The sequence below is a fragment of the Crassostrea angulata genome, unplaced genomic scaffold (genome assembly GCF_025612915.1).
Source record: "Crassostrea angulata isolate pt1a10 unplaced genomic scaffold, ASM2561291v2 HiC_scaffold_127, whole genome shotgun sequence".
Classification (NCBI taxonomy): domain Eukaryota; kingdom Metazoa; phylum Mollusca; class Bivalvia; order Ostreida; family Ostreidae; genus Magallana; species Magallana angulata.
The window spans coordinates 80,315-102,879 of NW_026441682.1; the positions used below are offsets into that span (position 1 = coordinate 80,315).

Below are 22,565 nucleotides of genomic sequence, written 5' to 3' on the forward strand. Positions count from 1 at the left end.
GGTTAAATGTACTGTTTTGTGATTTCTGTTTAGTTTTCATTTCGTAAAAGTCATTGTCTCGCTGTGTGTAGTTGAGGTTCATGTTTTGTTACCAAAATCGCTTTAAACTATTGGAAGCATCCCAAAGTAGTGTAAAGCTAAGTTTATTAATATCATTATCACGTAGGAAACGCAGGACCCCAAATAAATAAGGGTCGAATCATTGCATTTTTAAAACATCAGCCACGGGGAGGGGATACATTGTTTTTTTTTTATGTTGGACTTTATAGAAAATATCTTTAAACAATCATCTTTTTCTATTAAGACAAAGGGTTTTCTATTCGTGTCCTCTTTTTCAGTACAAAATGAAAAATGAACACAATGCAATAACGTAAATAAAAAAAGAGTTTTATTCATTTGGTCGTTGAACACAACATAAATTGGTGAACCCAACCCCCCTTTTTTTGCACAAAAACACATTTTACAGTATCGTTAAACCTTAATATTCTACAATAACAGTCAAAATATTGGTGATTTCACCAATGTTTTTCATCAAAATTTGGCGAACTCGCCATCAAACAAATAAAATACGTGTAGAGAGAAATTTAAAGAAAAACCATGAGGTATTTTTGAATTACAGTTACATAATCTTCTTTAATCGGTTATTGGATTTAAGACTTCAATATCTGTATACAAATATTTATGATTTATCTATTTTTGTTAAAAAAAAATTATTATCATCATTGTAGCGTTTTTTTTTTATAAAACAAAATCATGTTTTCTATTACAAAAATAAATGTAATTCTGTTTAAATGCAAAGTATACAGTATATTGCAAATAATGTAGTAATGTTGCACATATCAATCTATTTGTTTCATCTCATTGCAATGTGCCAAACTACTTGAATATCTATAAATTGAATTCATTTACTTTTGTCATATTTATTTAACGTGCACAACCTATATGCTCACTAATCAGAATACAAATTATGTTGTAAGGAATCTTGGTTTATCTCTAAAAAGTCCCATTTTTTTTACTTAAGTAAAGTAGCTAAATTTGTTTATATATATATATATATATATATATATATATATATATATATATATATATATATATATATATATATATATATATATATATATATAAAATTCGGAGCACACACGAGAAAATATGCAACAATCCACAACTGATCGAGCATCTCAACAAGACACAGACGATATTTGCACTTCAAGTGATGAATTGAATAGCGGTTCCTTGTTACAGTAAGACTTTTAAACTTGTAAAATACTAAAATGCTTTTTTAAAAGAACATCGATTATTGTTTCAGTATGAAGTTTTCATTTGTAAAATAAAATGTAGATTAAAACTATGTTATTTAGATAACAGTAATAACCACAAGGGGTATGATGCTTCGACCAATATTTCTTTCTAAGTTAAACGTGTACATGTATATTGGTTGCAGAATTTCTTAAAAACATCGTAAATATGAATTGACTTTATCATATTTGTTTATAACTACTTCAATGTTAATTATAAACAAAAAAAGGTTCAACTTTATTCACTTGATTTTAAATAGCGAGAATGGATGAAATATACTTATCGGTTTACTAAGTCAACTCCTCTTAATTAAACATTTGTTTTATTATTGTAGTGATATTGGTAGCTGTGTTTTTATTCAAAAAGAAATAAGTGACTGTTTCGATTTTATTAAGACTTTTATAAACGATGAAAACTTTGTAAGTCATGTCAAAAATCATTCAACTGAGCTGAACGATATAGAGGAAAAACTGGATCAGCATTTAGTTGATTTGAAGAGGACGGATGGTGCCATTGTTTTTGCTGGTAAGTTTGTCATTAATTTTGTTTCTGATTGGTCTTAAGATTAAATGCGTGCCTTCTTACACCTAACGAGTATAATTCCCTCCATTTCTTACGGAAACCCAAAGTCCATGTTCAACTCAATAGAAACTGACAAGACTGAAATATACACGCCTCGTTTATCCATTGCTTGAAACATACAATGACGGAAGAAGAATCGAGACTGGACGAGATAATTGAATCATGATGATGTTATATTCAAAACGATTTGGCTTCTTCTTTAAGCTAACGTACTAATGTTCATTAACAACAATTCAGATTTTTATTTACTTTTTACATGTACAATAAATTCATAAATTTCTTAAATGAAAGATTTAAAGATGAAAAAAATCCTCCTTTTGTAACTAATACGGATTTTGAGGGCAGCAACCATTGCAGACTGAACAAACTTTACATATTCCAAATGTGCATTGTACATATCTGTATTTATTTCTGCAAAGTTGCGACCTTCATATCCCGGAAGAATCACCAAATAAAACATTTTATTGTTTAAATATACTTATCGTATGAAAAAGTAAATACTTTTTCACGTTAAGTCAAATAAAATATTCTTGCTGTATATGAAATGAAATTGAATGTTAAGCTTAAGTGTGTATATAATATTTCACAATCATGTTCATTTCATATTTCTTTAAACTAACTGAACATTTTGCTACGACATTTTTTGTTAATATTACATTATTGTTGTTCATGTTCTTTTGTCTATGTTCGTATTGAATACTAAATTTTCTGGGTCAAATATAACATTAAAATTGCATTATAAAATTGTGATTTTATTCAGTCACAACGAAAAAGCAATCAAATAAATGTATGCTTTAGTTTGATCATTTGTTGTCTTTCACATGTGTATATAGGAGAAACTAGCAGCGGAAAGTCAAGCATTGTCAATGCAGTTATCGGAGAAAAGATACTCCCTACCGGTATCGAGGCAACAACAACAAAAGTGTGCAGAGTCAGGCACTCTGAAGAGCTGATATTCGCAACATGGGACGAAGACGACGAAGATTACAAAGATTGGATTCCTTTTGATAACACAATACAACTGGCTGAAAAACTAAAAGAGACCGATAGAACGAATGACAGTCGTACTTATGTTGATATTTTTATGCCGATCCCTTTGCTAGAGGTACTGCTATTTTTAAAATAATATCAATGTGTTTTAACCATGCTACATACATATAAGTTACATTTTTATACAATTGAAAAATTGACTGTTGATATCGACGTCCAGGGAATGTTTATGTATTAGCTTTCAACAGAATACGAAATATTTGTTAAAGCAAGGGGCGAGGGGAGGGGGGATGTTTTCAACGAGCGGACTGAAATATGACACCAATATGACAAAACATACAAGAGATTTCCAATGTATAATGCGAATGAATTTTGAAAATGTTCAAGCTCATCTGGAAGCTCTGATTTTTTTTTAGCTAACCTGATCATTTTTTGACCGGCGTTTAAAGAAGATTAGTGTCAATTTACAAGAAACCTGGCACAACACGCTATTGGCTAAAAAAAATATTGTTTTGTAATATGAATAGCCACGCCTTGTTTCATGGGTTGTTAATTAAGGATTATCGAAAAACAAAAACAAGAATGTATTTTTTTTAATATCTTGTTTTTCAAAGACCAATTTGATAGAAAAGGTGTAACTTAAGCATCAATAGGTGGTGTAGATTCAAGTCATAAGTCATGACCCCCGAGATGGGCAGGTTTCACATCTGTGGTTCAATTGTTTCATACAAACATGTAGATAAAACCTATTTTTACAAATACGATAAAGCTTTAACCTGTGACGAATCATCTTGCTGGGGTGTAAATTCAAGTTTGATTAGATCATGGTCCTTAGAAGTAGAGGCGGAGATCTGAACAGGCGTCATTTTTTTTTCTGGAAATATATGCAACTTTTGAATAATAATCTTCACACACTTAATTCGGCAAGATTAAAAGTACCTTGTAAGGAAGCATCCTTAGGAAAATTAAAGATCTTCAAATAATGTTCCCCGGTGAAAGAATTGGCCAAAAAGGGGAAAGGTTTCCCTTTCTTATACAGAGTGTACAATGTTTCAAAGGACTTTTCTTATATATTCTTCTCACATATGGCTAGAAAAGCTTTAACTTGTGTGAAAGCATTTACAGGTATTGTAGACTGAGTTTGTTTGATTGATGATCTGTTAGTTGTTTCTTTCTCAGGAAATATATAGATAAAAATCTTTGAAAACCTTTTCTTAACATAATGGAATGCAACGAGCTGGCAAAGCAATGGTTTCTCCTTTTGTGTGCAAAAATATGTAAGTGTTTGAAAATTATTCACCTTTTTCAAAGTCCAAATAATAAATCCATTTTTTAAGGTATATCGTAATTGTTTGTTTTTTGTTTGTGCGGTTTTTTTTATCAGACAACAGGGCTCTAACGTAGTTTGAACAATAAATACTTAAAATTAAATTATATTTGTAAGGTGGTTTTTAATTGGAAAATCACAGATTTTACGCCATATCATTGAAAAAGCAATTGTTTTGCCAGCTCCCCTTGTTCGATATAATTGCAGAATATTTATATACCAAAGGATATGACGCTTTTAATGTCGGCAAAGCTCCAGAGAGTGATTTTTTTAAACAGTTTATATATCAACAAAGGTTTTATTTGTCTAGTGGGAAAAAATCAACGGTCCATTGACTTTTGAAATAAGCATTATCTATAATTCGTTGTATATGCAGCCGAACTAATACTTTGTGAATGAGTTCATGGATTTTCATTAGTATTTTGTATGTGTCCAAAATGCATAAAGATGGTGTTATAGCATTTTATCAACTACCAAACAAAAACATCTTTTAAATTTTTTTGCAAACGAAAGAAAACTATAGATTTGACAAGTCATAATTCTCTGTGTAACTACATGTGTTTTGTATTGCGGAAGCTTTGACTTTTTTTGCACTTAAGCTAATGGAAAGCTGGGAATTCCCATGCCTAAATCAAAGTTTTAAATAGGACTAAATAAGTCTCAAACTTAACCTTCACTGAAAGCTCAAGTGAGCTATTCTGATCACATTTTGTCTCTCGTCCGTCCGTCTGTCCGTCCGTCCGTCTGTCTGTATGTCTGTAACCTTTTCACTTTTTGAACAACTTCTCAAGAACCACCGGGCCAATTTCATTTAAACTTGACACAAAGCATCTTTAACTTAAGGTGATTCAAGGTTGTGAAAATAAAAGATCCCGCCTTTTGTTCAAAGGGAGATAATTAAATTAGGTATTTTTTTTTTAAATTTTCGAGAAATTTTCAAAAATCTTCTTCTCACGAACCATAAGACCAGGAAAGCTAAAATTTGTGTGGAAGCATACTTAGATAGTGTAGATTCAAACTTGTGAAAATCATGACCCCCGGGGGAAGGGTGGGGCCACAATGGGGGAGGGGTCGAAGTTTTACATCGGAATATAGAGTAAATCTTTAAAAATCTTCTTCTCAAAAACTAATCGGCCAGGAAAGCTGAAACTTGTGTGGGATCATCCTCAGGTAGTGTAGATTCAAATTAGTGAAAATCATTATCCCCGGGTGTAGGGTAGAGCCACAATGGGGGGGGGAGGGGGTGGGTCAAAGTCAAACAAAGGAATATTTAAAGTTGATCTTTAAAAATCTCATTCTCAGAAACGAATCAGCTAGGAAAGTTAAAACTTATATGGAAGTATCCTCAGGTAGTATAAATTTAAAGTTGTGAAAACCATGATCCCCAGAGGTAAGATGGGGCCACAATGGGGGGTCAAAGTTTAACATTGGAATATATAGAGTAAATCTTTAAAAATCTTCTTCTCAGACACTAATCGGCCAGGAAAGCTGAAACTTGTGTGGAGCATCCTCAGGTAGTGTAGATTCAAAGTTGTGAAAATAATGATATCCCGGGAGTAGGTTGGGGCCACAGTGGAAGGGGGGGGGTCAAAGTTTTACATAGGAATATGTAGAGTAAATCTTCTGAGAAACTAATCAGCCAGATGTTTCTATATAATTGTTAGGACTTTGGCATCAGAACAATTCTTCGGCCGCAAAAGAAGGTTTAAAGTTTGATGTAGATTTATATCCCATATATAAACAATTGTTAAGGATCTTTTTGAGAACTGCAATACTCAACGTGTGATATGACTATAAATCATCCGGTTAAAAAAGGGACTAATGATAATAAACATAAGAATATCCAGGGGAAAAATGGATTTTATTTATACAGGATCTACATATATTATTATAAATTGTCCAGATAGTTTGAATTATGACTCCATTAGGCTGATTTTATCATACCTATTGTTCCTCAGGTGAGCGATGTGGCCGAAGGACCTCTTGTAATTTAATTTCTAGGTTAAGTTGCTTGGACTTTTTTTCAAAGTACGTTGTCACATTTATATTTGTTTGTTTTGGAATTAGTGGGGGTTTTTTTTCATTAAAATTAAATGAATAAATGCATTATTATTGATAGGAAGTCTACCAAATGAATGTAACTTGTATTTAATTAATTTATTCTTTCTTTTCTGAATGTGTTTATATTACATATGTATTAAATCTTTTTCTCGAAGTATATTTTCTAAATAAAAATAATATATGTACACTAAGTAAGATTTACAAATCTAACAGTAATGGACACATTGAAGTGGTACGTGTAATACTTAATGCATATAAGAACTAATGCTGATCAGGATGATTATTGTTTCTTTTATGTATTTCAAGGGTAACATAACAATCGTAGATACGCCAGGGATTGGGGATATCGATCAGAATGAAGTGGCAAACAGGATGATGAAATATCTTCCAAATGCACTGGGTTTTGTCTTTGTCATAAATGTTGCTGCAGCTGGAGGGTTACAAAAAGACAGGGTAAAAAATACAAGCTGTTTTATATTATTTTACATCATATCTATTCGTCATAGCTAACATTAAAGTTGGACAGTGTGTGGTCGCATTACAGGTGTAATAGTATATAAATAGTGTCTGTTTGGGAGGGTAACAGTTCAAATTGACACCCCGAGAAAACCATTGTCAACCGACGCGAAGCGGAGGTTGACAATGGTTTTCGAGGGTGTCAATTTCAACTGTTATCCTCCCAAACAGGCACTATTGATTTTGTTATACTGAATGTCTCAATTCTAAAGAAAACATAACTGCTTTTACATAGAAATAACGTGAATTCAACGGCGAACCGTATGCGCATAATTTTCGCGCATGTAACAATTTTTAATGTTACCCGTTGGTAAGTGCGTTGCTAACGCTGAGGGTAATAGAAAAAAATATGAACTGCGTCTAAACCAATCAGATTTCAGTATTTAACATGAAAGTATAACAATAAATAAACACGACTTGAAAGCTTCATTTACTTGTATGCGTATTGTTTTTATATTCTCTATACAACAACGTAGTATTATATTGTCAGTCGTCAACAGTCAGTTTCGTCGGTCTACATTTAGGTCACATTCTCAGTTATTATTGAAACATTTTAAAAATTTATAATATTTTAATGTTTCACCAATATTCACACGTTACCAAATATTTACGGGTATTTTAAAGTCACACTAACCCTACTCCATGTTCCAGCTAAATGAAAAAAAAAACGTGTTATGAATTTTATAGATTCATTATGGTGCATGAAAACGTTCTATACAAAAATGTACAGTAAAATCCCTTTACCATCCTTTGCAAGTTATAACGTAAATGTAATCCTGCTTAAATGTAACTAGAATTCCAAGTTATAAAATTCCAAATAATTCAAACCTAATGCCATCCATTTAAGCACGGTTTAAACGCCTAGCATTTCCATTGTTTTACAAATAGCTCTATATAGTCTTGAACAATCGTGCTACACTATGAAAATATACGGGAACAATACGAAACAAAACAAAACACTTGGCGAGGCAACGAGTGAGACTTGAAATTGAGCCAGGGTCCGCCTATCTACCCGGGAAAGTAAGTTGACTCGAACCTTAGAGAAGATTCCACGTCAACTGGCGGACTTGACACCGCGCTCTGTAGGGTGTTTCTTTTATCCAACCAGAACGACTATATGTATTAATAACTCAAACAAGCATTTTCCCAAATCATTGTTAATGAAACCTACACCTTCTGAATGTAACTGAAACGATTTAAACCAGTTATATTTATCGTTACATTTTGTTTATCAATGTAAAACGTTTACCAAATAAATAACTAGTACCACATTTCAGCACGTGTTCACTACATGCAAATTAAAATTTCTTAAAACAAAAACAACTAAAGTTATGTATTTAAAATCCTCAATTAATTTACGGACAATTCATACTTGTATGTAAGTGGGTAGGAGTCAAGTTGCAATTAAATGGACAAAATTCACCAACGTAATTCTATTCAATATATTCAGCCAATGCCAAATGTTTAAAAGTTTATAGATCAGTCACCAAAATGTGTTAAATCACAAGTTTTGCGTGTTTAGTATTTAATGCTTTTATATTCAAAAAATATTTTTAACTTTTAACTTTCCATCGGTCTGCAAGCTTTCCACATCACGATCTTGGTATTCTCTTCAAAATTATATGGCTTAAGACAATAAAATATGGCACATCATTGGTCAAAATAAGAAATTCACTTTGTACTTTCTGGAATATTTAACCAAAGGTCGTGCTTCGCAAGCGAATGAGTATCAAAACTAAAATCGCCGACTAAAGAAACGAATTGACTCATTTTATATATTCAACATTTGTCAAATCTTAACTTCTATGTCTTCTCTAAATAGGCCTCGGTAAATATATTCACTTTTTACGATATTATTTGATATTATTTTATTGCAAGTATATATTTTGATCAAGACTAACCATAATTCGGATCCGCCAAAGCGTGCCACCACCTTACTCTCATTTTTGCTATTTCCGGCTTGTTTATCGAAAATGAGAGTAGGTTTTTAATTAATTTTACAGAAATAATTTATCAGTTAAAATTCTAATGTACCGTACGGACATCATTAAACATGTGTTGAAATGCCAGGTCTAAGCAAGTACTCAGGTGCATGCATTTTGTAGTTTCTTTGCAAAAGCCTTAATGTATAAGTAAAGATATAGATCACATGTACATTTTGTAAAATCTTCTGATGAAAAGCAATTTGATCAGGAAAACTAAAAATTATGTGGAATCATCCTCAGGGAGTGTAGCATTAAAGTTGTGAACATTGTGACCCGCGAGAGTAGGGTGGACCCACAATTGGGGAGGGGTTTTCGAATTTTTACATAGGAATGAGTAGATTAAATAATTTAAAAACATCTTGTCAGGTACCAGTTAGACAGGTTGGCTGAAACTAATGTGAAAGCATCCTAATGTACTGTAGATTCAAAGTTGTGAAAATCGTGGCCTTTGGGTGTAGGATAAGACCATAATGGGGAGTCGAGTTTTTACATTAGAATATAAAAAGGAAAGTCTTTCAAAATCTTCTTGTTGGAAACCAATCAGCCAGGGAAGCGGAGAGTTTTTAGAAAGCATTGTCAGATAGTGTAGAGTCAATTTGGTTCAAATTATGATTCTCGGGGGGTGGGGGGTAGGATTGGGTCACAACAGGCGGGGGGGGGGCAAATTTTACCTGGGAATATATATATATATATATATATATATATATATATATATATATATATATATATATATATATATATATATAGGACAATCTTTAAACTTTTCTTCAAAAGAACCGTTAGCATTGGAAATCTAAACGTTTTATTAAGTGGGCACGCTACGTTGTTTCAACGTTGAGGAAAGGTTGAAATCAAATTGCAACGTTTATCAACCATTATTCCCATGTATTCAACATTGAGGATTCAACGTTGAAACCCAAACTATTTCTTAAAGTTGATTCCACGTTGAAGACCCATCCTATTTTCAACGTTAAAGACATCAACCAGTTTTTTTACGCTGAAACAACGTTACACAAAGACACTGAACACATATTTTCAAATTTTATTTTCAAATGAATTTAGCTTTTACTTATATTTTGTGAATTGTGGAAGCTTGCACAAATCATGTTTAACAAATATTATTTTTAGTTTGAATATGTTTTTATCTTGTTTGATTTATTACATTTTTTATATTTAATATCAATATATATATATATATATATATATATATATATATATATATATATATATATATATATATATATATATATATATATATATATGAAAAAAAATCACAACACCGAAATAAACTCAACTAGTTTCATTTTAAATCATCAGGAGAACTCCTGATGATTTAAAATGAAACTAGTTGAGTTTATTTCGGTGTTGTGATTTTTTTTCATATAATACTACGTGTGTGGATTTATACTATTTATTTTTGGAGTATATATATATATATCTATATATCTATCTATCTATCTATCTATCTATCTATCTATCTATCTATCTATCTATCTATATTTACTTCTGCGTATAGCAAGTGGCTAATGGCATATTTTCTAGGTCAGTGTGAAGGGAGTGCGGGCCTATTACTACAGCAAGCACTGCTGATCTTGGGAGTTATGCATTTTACCAGGCTGCTTTATGTCAGCTTGACCGCTAAAGACGCTAGTGGTAAACAAAGAAATTCAGTTCTTAGTTACACCTAGTGCAGTCACTACACGGATTTTATGTAAAGTAAAATGCCGCGATTTTAGCTTTCGAACAACTGTTACTATTCTTTTTTACATTGGAATATTCTGTTAGTTATTTTTAGAACAGTCTGCAGAGTGCAAATGATGAACTAACTATTGAAAATTCTACGTTGTTGTGTTGACATCTTTTGATCCATATCATGGAAAACAATCATGGCTACCATTTGGCAGAAAGTACGCGTGGTATTGTGTTCATTTTCCTTATGGAAAACATTATAAAATGCCAAGTTCAGCTTTTTAACACGTACTTTATACTCAAGTTGTTGAGCAAATGATGTACTCGTATACTACTAGGATGTACATGAAAAGCGACTTCAGTTTTATATTTGGATCCCATTTTTTTTAATTTAAGTGTCAAAACACATAAAACAGCAAAACATAATCAAAAAACATGTTTTTAAGCAAATATTTACGAAAAAGGTCCCTTTATTAACTTATTTTCAAAGTCATATCTACATATTGTCAACCAGATTTCAACATTCCATCTACGTTGAATTAACGTTGAATTTTGAAACAACGTTACATTTTTAACGTTGCCTCAACTTTCATATGCAACCTTATTTCAATGTTGATTCAACGTTGATGTCTGACGTTGAAACAACGTTGTTTCAATGTTGAAATGTCCGCTGGGTTGTTACATGTAGTAAAAGCAGAAAGTGTAGATTCAAATATGTTTGTACAAAGAAAACATTCTAATTATTCACATAAACTGAAATGTTATCATATATGGTTTTTACTTCTATGCAAGCATTTTTACATATTGCTGATTCTTTAAAAAAAATGTTGTGACTTTGGACCCTGGACGATTCTCACAAAGGGTTCATAGTTTGATTTAGTATTATATCACGTATAAAAGAATGGTATAGGATCTCCTCGAGAAATCTTGCAATTCTCAACATGTGATTTTACTATGAAGTAAGTCTTAATATGAAATGGGACTTGATTATAAACTTAAGGATATGGGGGGGGGGGGGGACTTTGTTATTTATACAAGATCTACATGTATAATGCCACATTGTCAAGATATTTTGTAATATGATTCCATTTAACTGATTTTATCATGCATATTGTTGTTTGGATGAGCGATTTGATCCATGGGTCTCTTGTTTGAAATATATATCAAGTGACTGCAACGGTGTGTTCATAAAATTGAGTAGAATATTTATGAGTTTTAATCTGTTATCATTTACTGTAGCAATGAAATTTTATCGTTCAACCTCTCCTCCCCCCCCCCCCCCCAAAAAAAAATAAAGCCATTAGCCTGCACATTGATGTAAATTGTGACTCTGCGCTTTAAACGCGTTCAGCGTGTCTAACATCATTATAAACTTGCTACTTAACGTTTGTATAACGATATTTTATTTTTGGAGCAGGGGGACACATTATATCAATCGTACAAGTTAATGCTTGGCATTAACATTTTAATTGTTGAATCCTACATTTGTCTTTCAAATCATTGTTGCATGTTTTAATTTGTTACTGTAAACAAGCAAATGACATATTATGATTTTTGAGAATAGTTAGGTGTCCCTTCAAGTCTATTTTGTCACCGATGATGGTAATACTAATAGTAAAAGCATATTAAGTATATGCATATCATGTTTAAAATATTTAAAAAAAAAATGGTGTTTTAAAAAAATATCTAAAGTAGTAATATCATCTGAAGTAAAGAAAAAAAAATATTAAGAGAAATAGTTTTGGATAAAAAGAAATGGTCAAAGTATTTATGTGTTTCTGTCCGATTCTTTATGGTACATGTATCATATTTTATATATTTACATAACGTGAATTTTAAAACAGGATATTTTTCTTTTAGCTTATTCGTATTTTGGAACATGTGAAAAATTCACTGAAAGGAATGGTTAGCTTTGATCGTGATGATGTAATTTTCCTGTTGAATAAATGGGACAGCATCATAGAAGAAGAGAAAAAAGACGAGTTTTTCAAAAGTGCAAAAAAGAACATAAGTAGGATTTGGGAAGCTGTAAAACCTCAGCGTATTCTGAAACTTTCTATGCACAAGGTACTTACAATCGATTTGTCTTTATGCATTTACTTGTTTTAACACGAGTGCGTGTGATATAAAAGCTTACTGATTATGATTAAAAAAAAAATTCAACGTTACATTTAAAGACTTTTGTGAATTGCTCATTCATTTCTGTGCAAGTAGCGCAACTGCGTTTGGAAATTTGAAAGTGATGATATATCTTGATAATGCTCTTAGTTGTTTTTGTTTTTTTTTTCTTAGAAAAATAAAAATAAAACTTACACATTCATACAAGAGGCCAACTGGCCTTCACGGTCACCAGAGTACCATGCTCTATACAAAGAACTGTGGAGGACTTTTCCATTTATATTTAAATAAGTTTCATTCTTGATAAAAAAAAAATCAAATGACGATAATTTCTTTGCTTGAAATCTTTCAAAAAATAGTACAACTATAATTTTGGCGATAAACTTTAAAAGTATAATAGAGTGTATTACCTGACTGAGAAAAGTTGTGTAAATCTAATAGGATATAATTTCCCATATTCGTTATAACTTTAAAAATACGTGTATGGCTATATGTTTGTATTTAAAGTAACCTCTTGACCCACCGTTTCCAGGGTCGAGACAGAAACTATCCCTTTGGAAATTTAAATGTTTCACCATATGTTTCACCATGTGGCATTCATTACCAAATCCTTTTACATGTTTCACAAATTAGCTATCTTGGTGAGCTAATTATTTAATTACTAAACACAAGTCTATTTGTTAATATAGAAAGTTAAAAGAACTCTTTTGGTTGTTTAGTTTTAAATAAAAATATTAAAAAAAATGTTTTACTCGTTTAATCATACAACAAAGTATATTTTTTTTCGGTTTTTTTTTCTTCAAAATATCAACATAAAAAGGAAGATAACTTCATTATGAAGAGGCAAAGAAAGATAACTCCATTAAATGTTACAGCCCCCTCTCATCCCCTTGAAAAATTCTTGCATCATTAGTTTGATAGACCGCATTATTATTTATCTTTTTCTAATAATGTAAATCATACAACCAAATACATTGTGTAAATGATTTTGTTTTACTAAATATAAACATGCAAAGGAAGGTAACTTCATTATGAAGAGGCAAAGAAAGATAACTCCATTACCTGTAACCCCCTTTTCATCCCTTTGAATATTCTTTCTCTTTTTCTAAATATGTAAATTAATTCTTGTTTTCAATGAAATTATTAAGCAAAATAAAATGATAAGACTTTTACACCACTAACCATAACCCTTGCCTTTCATAGCGGTGACATTAACTAAAATTGAAGATGGCCGGTTTATAATTACGATTACTCCGAATGAAAAAAAAACCCACTGATGATGATGAAAACAATTTATAATGGGTTACAAACCTTTCATTGTAATGTTAATTTTCAATTAAAAAAGTAGGTCAACGACCTACTTTTAATTTAAAGCAATATGAGCTGTATTTTTAAAGGGACTTGGGCACGATTTGAGATCAAAAGTTTTGTTTTTATTTTTTATGTATAAAATGATGTACTGGTGCATTTTAAATAATTGACCAAAATATTACATGTTAAAGTCAAGTTACAAGCGAAATACAGAGGTAAGAGTTGATAGTTATGTAAACAAAGCTCGAGTCTCATAGTTAAATACAAAAAATGTAATGTAGAATTTTACCATTTGTGAGAAAAATGAAATGTTAAAAACAATTTATACTTATTCAATATCTTCTTAAAAACTATTATCATCAAAAGAAAGTCACATTCGATTGAAACTTACACCAATACAACACATATGAAAAAATGACAATATTCTAGCTTCGTTTACAAAACAAAGAATTAAGAACTCTGTATCTTGCTTATAATTTGATATTTAAGTTTCAAATTTTAACATAGTATTATAAACTTATATAATAATCGGTATAATCATTAATATAAAGTCAAATTGTGTCTAAGTCCTTTTAATAATTGTATTCTGTTGCTTAAACCAGCTAACATGATAAGTCTGCATGCACCTTAAACTTTTATGGTGAATAAGGTTTGTAAAAATCATTAATTTTTGTCAGAAGAAAGACTTCTCTTATAAGGAATATATAGAAAGTCAGTTATTGTACAGGACGACAATAATTCAATGTTGCTTCAATTAAGGCCTTTTAATGGCTTTCTCCCTAAAAATATATCTAACAAAAATTTGAAAACATTATTATTTTTTTCATTTATGTAGAAAATGACATTTTCGTAAAAAAAAAAATCACCGTGAATATTGAAGCTCATATTGCTTTAATGGTCATTGAATATTTTCAAAAATTTAAGAAAAACCATAAAAGATTTTACATTATGATTGAGATTATCTTAATGGTGAAAAAAAAACCAAATGTCTAAGCTCTTATAAAAATGCAATACAGTTTAAGAAAGGCAGTAGCATAAATATGTGCAAAGCATTAAGTTTTCATTGACAATTTAATAAATATTCCAGTCCGAAATTTCTCTATCAGTTCTCAATTTTGTTACCCATTTTTTAATCAATATTACCAAAAAAAAAATGATGATAATAGTAGAACATTTACAGTATTGAACTTAATTTATCAACCGTTTTCTGATTGCATAGATTTTACATCAGGTGGAAGATCAAAATTTTGAGATTTCTTTTGTCATTATTAATCATTTTTCAATATTTTTGTAGTTTGTGCCATACAATTATCTAATTGAAAAAGTAAAATAAAACCAACAGAAAATATGCAAAATTATGTCGACTAACAAAAAGAAATATTTCAGTGAACAATAAAACTTGAGAAAAAAAATAGTTCGAACTTTGTCTGTTATGCTTAAAGTCCAATTTTGTTTAAACCTAATTACATAATATAGTTAACATATCAAATAACATGTCATCAAAAATTTATCTCGATAATAATTTGTCCTTAGAACATGTTTTACTTTTGCCGTTCAACTCAATAACAATCCGAATTTAAGAACTAAAACCCTAAGTAAACAACGTCTTTTTTTAAAATATGTAGTCAGTTTCTCTTCAGGGTCAGCAGACATTCTTTCAACAGTATATAAATTACATATGATAATGTTGGCACACCCTGCAGTAAAACCCCCAATCCTTTGCACTATTAGACTGCTTTGGTCCCGCAACAGATTCGAACTTTCTACCTTGGGGGCATGAAATATATATATCCGGTAGATGGCTTTATTTTTTCTCTTAAAATGAGGTCAGTGTCGGCCGAAGTAAAGAAAAAAAAAACGTTTATAAACATTAAATGCATTGATGCAACATACCATTTCGGTCCCGCCCTATATTCAAGAACCCTTACCTCGGTGGACAAGAAATATCAAATTTTAGACAGATGCTTCCTAATTTACCAGCTTATGAGTTCAGTGTCCCTTACATGTGTGTGGGAGTAGAGAAGACGATTTTTAAAACTTAATGTATTAACACTATACATCAAACACCCCTCTCAAGAGTAAAATCCAATACCCTGGGGACTTAAAATTTACAATTTTAATAAACGGCTTTATGATCAACGTGACTATGAACTTAGTTCTCCTTTAAGATTTGTAAGCGTAGAGAAAATATAATCTCCATTCACACTATGAGTCCATTTTGGCCCTGCCCCAAAGTCAAAACCAATATCCGGAGGGACATGAAATCTACAATTCTAGTACATGGCTTCCTGTTCTGTCGTAGTTTGGATTCAATTTTTCTTGCAAATGTGCGGGAGCAGAAAAGAAGATTTTCAAACAGTATATGCATGGAAACGTAATACTCATGTTGGCCCGCCCTACGGACTAAATTAATTTTTGGAGGTCGTGAATATTGTTTCATTTTTTTTGTTTTTCACATGTTTTTGAGTAAAGAAGACCTTATGCAAATTTGGTTAAAAGCTTTACGAACATCATTACCATATATCCAGTTATACCCTCACATATGTGGGTGTTGAGAAGTTTTTCTTTTAAGTTGACGTATTTTGCATATTTAGCTCCACCCATAATGCTCAAAATATGATAAGTCACAGTTGAAATTACTATTACTCTAGAGATGCTTTAAACAAAAAATGGGCTTGAAGTTTAAAAAAAAAAATTAAAATATAAAATCGTTAACATATGACTCACGATGACGTAGAAAGACCAATGTCAAAAGCCCACTTGAGTGACTCAAGTGACCTACAAATGTTTATTTTTTCTAGGAAATACATACTAATGCTTACTGAAAAAAAATTATTCTCAATACAGGCATTTGAGGAGCATAGGAACCTGTTTAAATGCTTTATACGAGAGTTAAACGACGTCATTGAAAAAAAATAAGGAAAAAAGATTGGAAGTACATAAAAGGTAATTATTTATGTACAATTAATAGAAGTCCGTGTTTGCTCTGCTTTGAAAATTTGTTTCGCTGTATGGATTTTTGAGACAGTTCACATTTGTTATACCCATTTTTAATACATACTATATTACATTTCAGGTTTTTAGAAAAGTTTATTAATGACTGTGAGAACGTCGTGTCCCCAAAATATGAAAAAGCAAGGGAAATAGCAAAATCCAGTGAAGAAAATGTTCAAAGGGCAATAACAAAGGTTTCCGATTTGAAGGAAATATGGCAAGAGGTAAACACATAGTAGAAAAGTGTATAGTCATTTAGCATCGATTCAATGATGTACATTTGTGGTAATGTTGTGATAAAAAAAAAGGTACAGTTAAGAACAATTTATTATCGTTTCGTACTCTTTTTATGCACTATCAAAACATCATGCATTTACGTTAACGCTAAAACAGGTGATCCCATTCTCTCCCTTGTTTTCTTTCTAATAATCAGAGTTTTTTGTTGCTCTCTGATTGCGTTTTGCATTCTCTTACAATTAACGAACTACTTTCTTCATCAGGTCTTGCTCAAAATATGATTTGAATTTACATATATGCACTGTTATCTGTTCCCTTTGCGTTCACTGTAAGTCTGCATACGTTTAATTTAGAAAACTAGATTACTTGACGAATATTATCGACATGATATTGTTGAACATGCTTAAGCTATATTTGTTTCGCATTTATCATTGTAGTTTAAAAACACGATTTTTTAAAACTTGTTACCGTTAGACTGTTGTTTAAAAAAAACTACTCAGAGATCCAACAGTATTGGTATTTCATAAGGTAATATCTAGCCAATCATTTTAATCATCTTTTCATCGATGTTTGGTTTTTTGTGGTTTTTTTTTTTGTATTTGCTATTTATATCCAATTACTTGATGACAAATATTTACATATTTATAATCATATGGCAGAAACTTCAATGATAAAACAAAAACTAGAAGCGTGAATAAATTATGCATTTCAAGAAGAACTGCATACATATATTTGTACATTGTATATCATGTTAATCAATAAAAATTATATTATAAAAATCATAAACCATAAACTGAAATAATGAACAAAATTGAAAAAATAACCGGTATGCTATTATAAATGAGTGATATATGTTATCATGCAACTTCTGAATACCGCTGAATAAAACACAAATGTCGCTATCAAATTAAATATAAGAGTTTAAGGACTTACATATAAATATATTTTGTGAAAAACTCATTATAGGTTATTAATGGTTAGTATTGAACCCGAAATTTAAATCTCGGTTGAGACACAATACACGCCATTTATGAAATTGATTTTATTGGCAATAAAGACCATGGATGCCACACAAATGGAACATGAAGGTATTAAGTACTAATGGACCACACGTTTACCTCATGATAACAAGTTTTCTAAATCAAACTGTCAATTAAAATGTAATTAAATAAGCACAAAAAAACAAAACAAAACAAAACAAAAAAAAACAGCAAGCAGCCTGAAGGGCGCCTTACGTCTCTTAGAAGAAGCCATTCATAACGATTTGTAGGAAAGCGTAGATTCCTAAAGACGAAGATATCACACGGAAACCAGTCTGATATAGCATATAGATATAATGAAACTCATACGTACACGATTATGAACAAACGGCTTCAATTTGCTCTGATTGCTAAATTGATGTATTTGTTAAAACTGTTTGTTGGGTGAGAGTAAATTATAATTTCAAAAGTTTGGATGACGTCGAATAATGTGATTAGAAAGAGGAACAGATCAGCTGTTCAAATGATATAATACGTCTCTCCATAGGAGGAACAAGCAGTATAGATACTGATCGGTTAGTAGTATTGAAATAAGGTTATTCTGCAACAAGAAAACTCGTACTTTATTTCGATAACACCTGTCATTATATAATACGCATGATGACTCATAAAAGGCATGGTTAACCTATTATTTTTTCTTTCAGGAAACTTTGAAACTGAACGAAAATATAAACCGTTTCCTTGAGGCAGTCATTGACCAGTTACATGAATATGTTCATCATCCCGACTTTAAAAGGAAAATTCTACAGAAAGTGGCAACATCCTCGAGACTTAGAATAGGTTCTGATGTAAATGCTCAAATACAAGCAGAAACCCAAAGGTGGGAAGAAACGCACGTGAATCATGTATATACTGATATTTTTCTAAAAAATCTTAATGAGAAGTTGAAAACCGTCTGCGGTAGATTAGCAGAAAATCTGATGAGAGGATTTGAAATGCCTTATGATCCAGAAAACAGAATTTTGCTTGGAATCATTCAAACTGCAGTGTCCATTGGTGGCGGGTTAGCATTTAGAGGGGCTATAGTTGAACCACCTGTAGCTGTAGCTGTTGCTGTTGGAGGGGTCATATTCACTGGATTACTGAGCTACGGGTTCATCAACAACTTTGAAACTGTTTGCGAAAAAGCAGTTGATGTGAGGATCAACAAACTTACCAAACCTTATTTAAAACAAAAACTGAGAGCGAGATACGAAACAGCCATGAAAAAAAATGTGAATGATGCTTTGGAAAAAATGAACTTGGAAATAAACAAACTCACGGAAGAACAAAAGGCAAAGGAAACAGAAAATACCGTTAACAATACAAACATGCGTATTTTTATGTCAATAAATGATATGCTGTTCAAATGCAAACAACGTTTGGAGGATATTGAAGATATGTTTGCATATCCCGAATAGATAAACAAAATCTTAATTTGTGAAATGTAACTGTTTGATAATTACAATAATTACGATAATAACAAACACTTAACTTTAAAAAATGATTGCACCCATGATGAAAGGACTCTTATGCCATTTTTTTTATAAAACAGAGAAATAACGCGATTAAGAAATGACGTTATGTAAAAGAAAAAAAAAACTTGTCTGATAGTACAAAAAAGCAGCGCAGTAATTTTGTTACTTTGTTTATGAACACGTCTTTTAATTCTGAAACGTGTTTAATAGCAATGCCCCATACTGCAGTATCTGTTATGATAAATAAAATGAATATATATATATATATATATATATATATATATATATATATATATATATATATATATATATATATATATATATATATATATATATATATATATATATATATAATTATATATATATATATTTTTTTTTTTTTTTTTTTTTTTTTTTAATTTATAACTCAGAATTGAATATATATTCCGTGCCTGTTTGATACAAACAAAATAGAATTCTAAAAAAAAAAACTTGCATTGGAAGAATAATCTAGAATGGATTCCCCGTGTAGTACTGAATCTGATATCAAACGTTTTGAATATATATTAGTTTTTGAATTACTGGTTAATGAGAAACAATTTAATTATATACTTTATATAAAATATAGGTTTTTTGCACCTCTGATATGAACAGAGGCACTTGCTATCATCACCCCCCCCCACTCCCTCCCCTATATCATCTCCCTTTATTTCTTTTTTCTGGAACACGTGTACATTCTTATTCAGATTACCTCTGTTTTTATTCTCTTTTTCTTTGACTTTATTACATGCATGACCTTTTGATTGGAACGTTTTAGTATTGAATTTGTTACAGTATAATTGAAGTTAAAAAAATGCGCAGTTTTGAGATAAGGGGAAACAACTTCAATTAGTTTTTCCAATCAAAAAGAAAACTATCTTCCTGAATTCAAATATATGATAAAAAAAATATTGCCAAATCTGTATCACATTCCATATCAACCCTCAAACAATATTAGCCCTCTAACCTTCGATATTGGAGTCTCGGGTTGATATGGTATGCAAAACAAATTACATGCATCATTCTCTATTAATTCACGACTACGTTTTCACTACCAATTATAACGAATTAATCCGCATATAATAATGTGAATGATACCCATACCCTTTACACGATAAATTCTTTAATCACTGTGTATAAGGGCATTTATACATGTATATGATCACGTCGGAAAACAAGAAAAACATCCCACTTCTGTAGAAAATACCAGGAAGCTCCGCACGGGGAAATTGATATTAAAAGAAAATATGTTTAACTTTTATCAACTGTTCAATATTAATGAGTGTAATTTTAATCCTTATTAAAGAGACTAGTGCATAAATTATTATCGAAAATAGGTGTTTAATCTATAGGTTGATACATGTAGATTCAGTCGTTTTTTTATAGATTCAAGAAAACATATTGACGCAAGCGTCAAAAAGCCGCAAAAAAATGTATTTGTTGTATGAATTATCATTGATTGTTTACATTAAAAAACACAACAGAGAAGAAAATAACGAGTTGGTTTAACTAATTTATGATAAATTTTAATGTATTTTCAGCAACAAATTCTGACGTTTAACATTATATAAATAGTGCCTGTTATGGAGGGTAACAGTTGAAATTGACACCCCGAGAAAACCATTGTCAACCGACGCGAAGCGGAGGTTGACAATGGTTTTCGAGGGGTGTCAATTTCAACTGTTATCCTCCCAAACAGGCACGATTTATTTTGTTATACTGAATGTCTTAATTTTAAAGAACATTTTACTGCTTTTATATAGGAATAACGTAAATTTTACAGCGAACCGTACGCACATAATTTTTGTGCATGTAACATTTTGTAATGTTACCCGTTGCTAAGTGCGTTGCTAACGCTGAGGGTAATAGAACGGATATGAACTGCGTCTTAACCAATCAGATTTCAGTATTTAACATGAAAGTATAACAATATACTATAATAATAATTATTATAAAGAATCGCGTTCACTGCTCTAAGCATTTCTAACAATTGTATGCCATTGTATGAAGTAATGGAGAATACATTGATTTGTACATTATTCTGATACAAAGTTCAACTCATCATCATTCTCTTAAAGATTATGTTTTTCAAACCATTCTTATATTGTGTTGCATCGTATTGCATTAAAACTAAATGCATTAGTTTATATGATTTCAAAGGACCACACTATAAAATAGAAATGGATTATTTGAAAGGTACATGTAAGATCATATGCTCATCTAGTAGAAACTGCACAATTTTAACGGTAAAAAATAAGCCTGATTTTTTTTCTCTTTAATGGAATTGTAAATCTCATCTACATTTCAGTTATTGTAGATAATAATGGTTATTTAATTGCACAAGGTTCTCAAAAGTATTTAAAATAAGTCAAGTCAGCTCAAATTTTCAGGTCTTTCATGTTTTTGCGTAATAAAATGATATGAATGTTATTTCATGATAAGTTCAACCACATTTCACATGGAAATATAATAAGTACACACACAAAGTCATTTTAATTCACGAAAAACAATATCATTTACATAAGATACCATGTCATTTAGTTCTTTAGTATTTCATGTCTTTATGATTATTATTATACCGATTCTGATGCATTGTTTTAAAAAGAATAAAAACACCGTCGATAAAAACCTCCAAACACGACAGTCTATTACTTTTTTACATTTACAAGTAAAACAAAAATTGTGTAATACTTTTTAAAGACATAAAACATATTTCTACATGCTATTTTTTTATTTATTAATTTAATTATTTATTTATTAAAATAAGCATAATATTAGTTTTCTATTAAAAAAAATATCCCGCCGAAACGCAGATACAATATATAAATATATATCAAATACCGAACCGCTTTCCGGCTGCCAATAATAACTTGAAATTTATCAGTAAGGTACTGATCGTCCGTGTATCGTGCGTGATCGTTCATGTATCGTGGGTGATCGTTCG

The 22,565-nt window shown here is 30.8% G+C and overlaps 1 pseudogene; it reads left to right on the forward strand.

Annotated features, from left to right (window-relative positions):
• The first annotated feature begins 942 nt into the window (after nt 1-942).
• On the forward strand, nt 943-19,749 carry LOC128169416 (mitofusin-1-like; annotated as a pseudogene).
• The last annotated feature ends 2,816 nt before the right edge of the window (nt 19,750-22,565 follow it).